Source organism: Aquarana catesbeiana, linkage group LG01 (genome assembly GCF_042186555.1).
Source record: "Aquarana catesbeiana isolate 2022-GZ linkage group LG01, ASM4218655v1, whole genome shotgun sequence".
NCBI classification, from domain to species: Eukaryota; Metazoa; Chordata; class Amphibia; order Anura; family Ranidae; genus Aquarana; species Aquarana catesbeiana.
In genome coordinates this window covers 797,112,652-797,120,454 of record NC_133324.1, presented here as the reverse complement: position 1 = coordinate 797,120,454, position 7,803 = coordinate 797,112,652, and positions in this window count along the sequence as shown.

The following is a 7,803-nucleotide window of genomic DNA, read 5'->3' as shown; positions in this document are numbered from 1 at the left end:
GTACCATCCACTTTGGCTGGTTCCAGCTGTGGAGGCTGCTTAAATCAAGTAAGGATCCCTCCAGTGGAGCTCTTCAGAGCACATCTTCACTCGTGACCAACACCTTGGCAAAAAACTGAGGTACTCCTGGTAGGAGGAGGGGTTATATAGGGAGTGAACTTCCTGTCTTGGGTGTGCCAGTGTCCATCACCTGAAGGTGCCTATATACCCATATAGTTAATACTATGGCTCTGTGTCCCGTGATGCGTCACCTGCAGCCAGGTGATGCAGTTCCTGCCAAAGACCACCCTTTAAGTGAAGTATTTTATGTGAAATACAACACCATTATTTATCACTCCTATGTTTGAAACTATTCATTCTTTTAATATTTATTTTAAACAAGCAATCTGTATATGAGGCTTAAACTCTCTGTTTAAACTAAGTATATATACAGTGGGAAAAATAATTATTTGATCCCCTGCAGATTTTTGTAAGTTTGCCCACTTACAAATAAATGAGGGGTCTATAATTTTTATATGAGGTGTATTTTAAATGATAGAGATTACATCATCTCTCACTGCCTGTCCTCTTTCTGGTGACCCTGATGTAAGTAACAGCTCTCTGGGGACCCTTATGTAAGTGGGGGGCTCTCTGGGGACCCTGATGTAAGGCGGAGGCACTCTGGGGACCCTGATGTAAGGGGGAGGCTCTCTGGGGACCCTGATGCAGGGTAGGGGCTCTCTGAGGACTCTGATGTAAGGGGCGGGGGCTCTCTGCGGACCCTGATGTAAATGGGGGCTCTCTGGGGACACTGATGTAAGGGGGAGGCTCTCTGGGGACCCTGATGCAAGACGGAGGCTCTCTGGGGACTCTGATGTAAGGGGTGCTCTTTAAGGACTCTGATGTAAGGGGGGCTCTCTGGGGACTCAGATGTAAGGGGGGCTTTCTGGGGACACTGATGTAAGGGGGGCTCTCTGGGGACGCTGATGTAAGGGGGAAGCTTTTTTTGCGCAATTGAGTATAGTTTATATTCTGTTTTTGTGCATGTTTGCAAAATTAATGTGGGCCAGTTTGGATGAAGTCCAGGACCAAATTTTTGTCCCAGGCTAGCCCTGTCAGTGAGTAAAATTATTATTTGATACCCAAGCAAAACATTAATTAGTACTTGGCGGAGAAACCCTTGTTGGCAAGCACAGAGGTAAAACGTTTCTTGTAGTTGGTTGCCAGGTTTGCACACATCTTGGGAGGGATTTTGGTCTATTAGCTGTCGCTTGGCAACTCAAAGTTTCAGCTATATTTTCTATACCATTTTTTTTTTTTCCATTTTTCTATACGAGTAAGGTCTGGAGACTGGCTAGACCACTCCATGACCTTAATGTGCTTCTTTTTGAGCTACTCCTTTGTTGCCTTGGCGGTATGCTTTGGATCATTGTCATGGTGGAAGACCCATCCTCCACCCATATTCAGTGTTCTGGCTGAGGGAAGAAGGTTCTCATCCAAGATATTACAATACATGGCCCCATCCAAGGGCCCCTCGCTGCGGCAAAGTCGGCCTGTACCTTTAGCAGAGAAATAGCCCCAAAGCATAATGTTTCCACCTCCATGCTTGACTGTAGGGATGGTGTTCTTAGGGTCATAGTCAGCATTTTTCTTCCTCCAGACACGGCAAATTGAGTTAATGCCAAAGAGCTCAAATTTGGTCTCATCTGACCAGAGCGCTTTCTCACAATCCTTCTCTGAATCATTTTAGATGTTCATTGGCAAACTTCAGACAGGCCTGTACACATGCATTCTTGAGGAGGTGGACCTTGCGGGCACTGCAGGATTTCAGTCCATGGCAGCGTATTGTGTTACCAATGGTTTGTTTGGTGACTGTGGTCCCAACTGCCTTGAGATCATTCACAAGCTCCTCCTGTGTAGTTCTGGGCTGATCCCTCACACTTCTCATGATCATCCTTCCCCCGTGAGGCGAAATCTTGCATGGAGCCCCAGACTGAGCGCGATTGATGGTTATTTTGTATTTCTTCCATTTGCGAATCGCTCCAACAGTTGTCTCCTTCTCACCAAGCTTCCTGCTGATGGTCTTGTAGCCCATTCCAGCCTTGTGCAGGTCTAAAATCTTGTCCCTGATGTCCTTTGACAGGTCTTGCCCAGAATGGTGAGATTTAAATGGAAGAAAGAGATTCTGTGGACAGGTGTCTTTTATACACATAACGAGTTGTCGTTAGGAGCACCTTCTTAATTGACAGGACTAATCTGTGTACCACATGAGCACATACTGTAGCCAGTCTGTGGGAGTCAGAATTATTGTTGGTTAGTAGGGTATTAAATACTTATTTTACTCACTGAACTGCAACTCAATTTATAACATTTGTATTATACAGGAGGTCCCCGAGTTACAAACCTCCGACTTGCGAATAACTCCTACTTACAAACAGGAGGCGGCGTTGGCGGGCACATCGGAAAACATCAGAAATTGACGTTGGAAAACGACGTCTCTGCCGTTCTGCTTATGCGCTTCCGACTTACGAACAAATCCAACTTAAGAACAAACAGGCAGTCCCTAACCCGTTCGTAACTCGGAGCCTGCCTGTATTTTTTTTTCTGGATTTTTGGTTGATATTCTGTCTCTATCATTTAAAAATAGACATATGATAACAATTATAGACACTTTAATTCTTTGTAAGTGGGCAAATTTACTAAATCTGCAGCGGATCAAATAATTATTTTCACCACTTTTAATAGGTTGTGTCTATTTCAAAACTAAATACGCTAAAGATAGGTCAACTATGCTAAATTAAATAAGTAAACTCTCAATGAAGTGCAACACCTCCCAACAATAATCCTAAGAAAAACTATGTAATGAAAGCAACAACCAGCAATGATTGTGGGATTGTTTTTCTAAGGTGAGGTGGGTTAAAATGCCACTGAAAACCAATAATGGTGGGATGTTATGCCTGGTTACCCTGACCACTCCCAGCTGGGATCATCGTCATTTGACAGTGACCACCTAAAAAAAGCAATGTAGCCTAAATGCAGTTTTGCCATGGTTTAAAATAAGCACTGAGATCTACCAAACAGAATTTCACAGCAGCCCCTCCTGCCTCTATATGTATAATATGACACCTGGCATCCCTTATAGAATACATTCTGGTCGAAATTGATAAAGAAAGACTAATTATTTGATGATGAAATCTAATAGTGTGTATGGGGTCATAGTTCTGCTTTATGATTTATTGCTGGGGCTCCGAGCTTCAACAAAATGGCAGCCTCCAGCAAGAGGAAACAGGAACAATGCTGGAGGCAATTTACAGCACTTATTTTGGTAGCATTATTAATGTGGAATGTATGTTCCTTGCTAAAGAACATTATTTTTTATCAAGTAGTTATGGATAAAGTTCCACTTTAATGAGGCAAGGGGGGCCCTCGGGTAGAACACTATTTGCCATGGTAAGTTTGCAGTTGTGCCATACTCTTTCCATTTTCAGATGATGGATTGAACAGTGCTCTGTGAGATGTTCATCGCTTGAGATATTTTTTTCATAACCTAACCCTGCTTTAAACTTCTCCACAACTTTATCCCTGACTTATCTGGTGTGTTCATTGGCCTTCATGATGCCGTTTGTTTACTAAAATTCTCCAACAAATCTCTGAGGGCTTCACAGAACAGCTGTATTTATACTGAGATTAAATTACACACAGGTGGACTCTATTTACTAATTAGGTGACTTCTGAAGGCAATTGGTTCCACTAGATCAGGGATATGCAATTAGCGGACCTCCAGCTGTTGCAGAACTACAAGTCCCATGAGGTATAGCAAGACTCTGAAAGCCATAAGCATGACACCCAGAGGCAAATGCATGATGGAACTTGTAGTTTTGCAACAGCTGGAGGTCCGCTAATTGTATATCTCTGCACTAGATTTTAGTTAGGGGTATCAGAGTAAAGGGGGCTGAATACAAATGCACGCCACACTTTTCAGATATTTATTTGTAAAAAATTTTGAAAAACACATCATTTTCCTTCCACTTCACAATTATGTGCCACTTTGTGTTGGTCTATCACATAAAATCCCAATAAAATATATTTACGTTTTTGGTTGTAACATGACAAAATGTGGAAAATGTAAAGGGGTGTGAAAACTTTTTCAAGACACTGTACAGCAAGTAGCGCTGTACTCTGACAGCTGTCCAGGCGATTTCTTGTCTGCTGCCAGAATTAAAAGTAGAAGCCTTGTATTTTCATCAATGAACACATGGCTTTCTTTGATTGGCTGAGTAGGAAATTATGACAACATCCCCCCAACCTCTCCATTTGCTAAAAATAGGCCTCTCCTGAATGGCGGAGAGGCACTCAGCCCAAATCTTTCTCGATCTGGCAGCAGACGGAAAGTCACTGGTATGTTGCCAGAACACGGCTCTGCTTACTATCTGAAGCTATTCCTACTACAGTATATTACAGCACACACAGCAACCACCTTGTTTAGTAGTGGAAATAGTTTGTTTGGGCCAGCTTAACCAAAACGAACGATTTAAGGTGATAGTAAAGCTGTAATTCTATCTTAAGCTAGCCGTACATGATTCGATTTCCTCTTTTTGAGATGCAGGCTGAACAAGAGAGAATATGTTGATTCCCCCTATCTACTCTGAACAGCATGGATGGAGGAATCTCCACTGCCAACTATTGTCTTCAGACAACTGCAGCACCCGTGACTGCCTGAATGCCTGCCACCAGATTTCCACCTGAAGTCACTTTCTTGTTAAATACGTTTTATTAAAGGTTCTCAAACAAACAAGTCACATACAAAAGGACAAATGTACAATAAATGTAAAGATAGAATACCAACTCTGTACATATAATTCCAATAAATTTGTAATGATGATACATTTGACAGTGATCTTTTCCAGTCCCATTAGAGGTAAAGAAGAGAAAGAAGAGATGTTCCAATGCAACAAGAAAAAGTCAGGAAGAACACAAAGTAAGAAATAGAGAAAGGAAAAGGGGGGTGAAGTGAAGGTAGATGATGAGGCTGCCGGGTAAGGGTAAGGGAAGGATGATGCCGGGGAAGGCTCACCATGCTCAGGGACAGATGAATTGGTTAATAAAATCTATCAGTGCTCCAGAAGGCAACGATCGAAATCTGCAGACAAGAAATGTGAGACCCACGGTGTCCCGACCTTCTGGAATTTAGGCATCATATCCAAAGTCTTCCTTGTCAACCTGACTTTCTGTAGGGGTTTAAGATTATTATTCTATTGGTCAACATACTTTTTTTTGTTCAACATACTTTTGTGCTTTTTCTGCACACTGGATGGCAGATATCTTAGAGCAGCCCATACATTATTCATCTTTTTTTTCAAGGCACTGTAGTTGTTTTTGATACACTACATGTGTCCTGTGAAAGCAGCTTCCCTTAGGGCCGGTTCACACCACATGCAGTCCAGTGCGTTTTTTTATGCATCAAAAATGCATGGAAAGTGTGATACATTGTTTCCACTGGCATAGTTCATACCAGTGCAGTCAGTTCCAGGGCTTTCCAGTTCCAGAAAAAAAAGAACATTTTTCCTGAACTGCACTGTACCGGAACACAGTAAAATGCATTAAAACACACCCGAATGCACTGGATCGCATCAAAAATGCACTGGACCCAGTACAGTGAAAATAAAACAGGAAAAAGCATCTAGGATGCATCCGAAAATGCATAAAAATGCACTGTAATGCGTTAAAACATGCATGCAAAAACATATCCGGAACGGATCTAGAGTGCGTTTTGTAGTGTGAACCAGTCCTATGACTGGTATTCTAGTCACCTTTTTTCTTCTGTATTAATACATCTGCTGCAGAGAGCGCACCGACTTGTGAGTTGGCATATTTCTACGGTTTAAACCATTTTACCTCATTAGGCCCCCCCCTGAGCTGGCAGAGTGAACAGACTATGCCAGCTCAGCGGAGGATCGTTCCATCCCCGCTGGAAGGTCCTCTTTCTGCTAAAAGTGGTCTCCACAGCGGATTCGCCGCAAGATCACTTTTATCGGGGGTGTGAGAGGGCCCCCGCCCCCTGCTGGAAGTGACATCAAACGTCACTTCCGCCTAAGGCTGGGTTATCGGAATCTGGGAGCCCCCTTTAATAAGGGGGGCCCCTAGATCCCGGCCCCCCCACCCTATGTGAATGAGTATGGGGTGCATTGTACCCCTACCCATTCACCTAGGAAAAAAAAGTGTCAATAAAAAAAACACACACTAGACAGGTTTTTAAAGTAATTTATTAGGCAGCTCCGGGGGTCTTATGCTGACTCCGGGGTTCTTCTTCTGACTCCTGGGGTCTTCTTCGCCGCGCTCTCCAGCCTCTTCTCCGTGCTCTCCGGTATCTTCTGCTGCGCTCCTCTGCTATCTTCCGCTCTTTTTCCCATCATGCCCCGGGACTGTGACGTAATTAGGGGCAGGTTCACTGGGTGACATCACCCAGTGACCACGCCCCATCCCTATATACTGTAAGTCATTGCGGACCGCGCATACGGCATTACAATGGGAGAGAGCGTCGTGTCAACATCGGAAGAAGAGAAGAGGGAAGAAGACGACGAAGACCGGGCCACCGCTAGCAAAAGAGCAGAAGATAGCGGAGGAGCCCGGCAGAAGATACCGGAGAATGCGGAGAAGAGGCCGGAGAAGAAGGAAGAAGACCCCCGAAGTCGGAAGAAGACCCCAGGAGTCGGAAGAAGACCCCCAGAGTCGAAAGAAGACCCCCAGAGTCGGAAGAAGACCCCCGGAGCTGCCTAATAAATTACTTTAAAAACTTGTCTAGTGTGTTTTTTTTATTGACACTTTTTTCCCTAGGTGAATGGGTAGGGGTACTCATACTCATTCACATAGGGTGGGGGGGCCGGGATATGGGGGCCCCCTCATTAAAGGGGGCTCCCGGATTCCGATAAGCCTCCCTGCCCACAGACCCCGACAACCAACGGCCAGGGTTGTCGGGAAGAGGCCCTTGTCCTCATCAACATGGGGACAAGGTGCTTTGGGGTGGGGGGGCCCAGGGCTCCCCCCTGCCCCAAAGCACCCACCCCCCCATGTTGAGATCATGTGGCCTGGTACGGTTCAGGAGGGGGGCGCTCGCTCGTCCCCACCCCCATTCCTGAGTGGCCGGGCTGCATGCTCGGATAAGGGTCTGGTATGGATTTTGGGGGGACCCCCACGCCGTTTTTTTCGGTGTAGGGGGTTCCCCTTAAAATACATACCAGACCGAAGGGCCTGGTATGCTCTTGGAGGGGGAACCCATGCCGTTTTTTTATTTAAAATTTGGCACGGAGTTCCCCCTCAAGATCATCTGAGCACAAGTCGCATGCCAAAGTTGGATCATGCGATCCGACTTTGATCCGACTTCAGTGATAGTCAGTGGGCTGAAGTAGGATCAAAGTCGGAGTAGTACAGGGAGCATTTCTAAAGTTGGAACGACTTGTGCCGGGCCAGTTAGGATGCTCCCATAGGGAAACATTGAATTTCACACGTCACGCGACATGAGCTCCCAATGTCAAAGCGTTTGTCGGACCAGTGTGAACCCAGCCTTATGGTCTTAAAGGAGAATTTTTTTTTTTTTTTTTGAAAAGACATTTTTATTTTTTTTATTAAATTTAAGTGTAAATGTGAGCTCTGAGTTCTTTTTGACCCCAGATCTCATATTTAAGAGGTTCTGTCATGCTTTTTTCTATTACAAGGGATGTTTGCATTCCTTGTAATAGGAATAAAAGTGACCCAAAATTTTTTTCAAAGGGACAGTGTAAAAAAAAAAAAAAAAGAAAAAAAGAGAAAAAAATTTGTTTTTAAAGC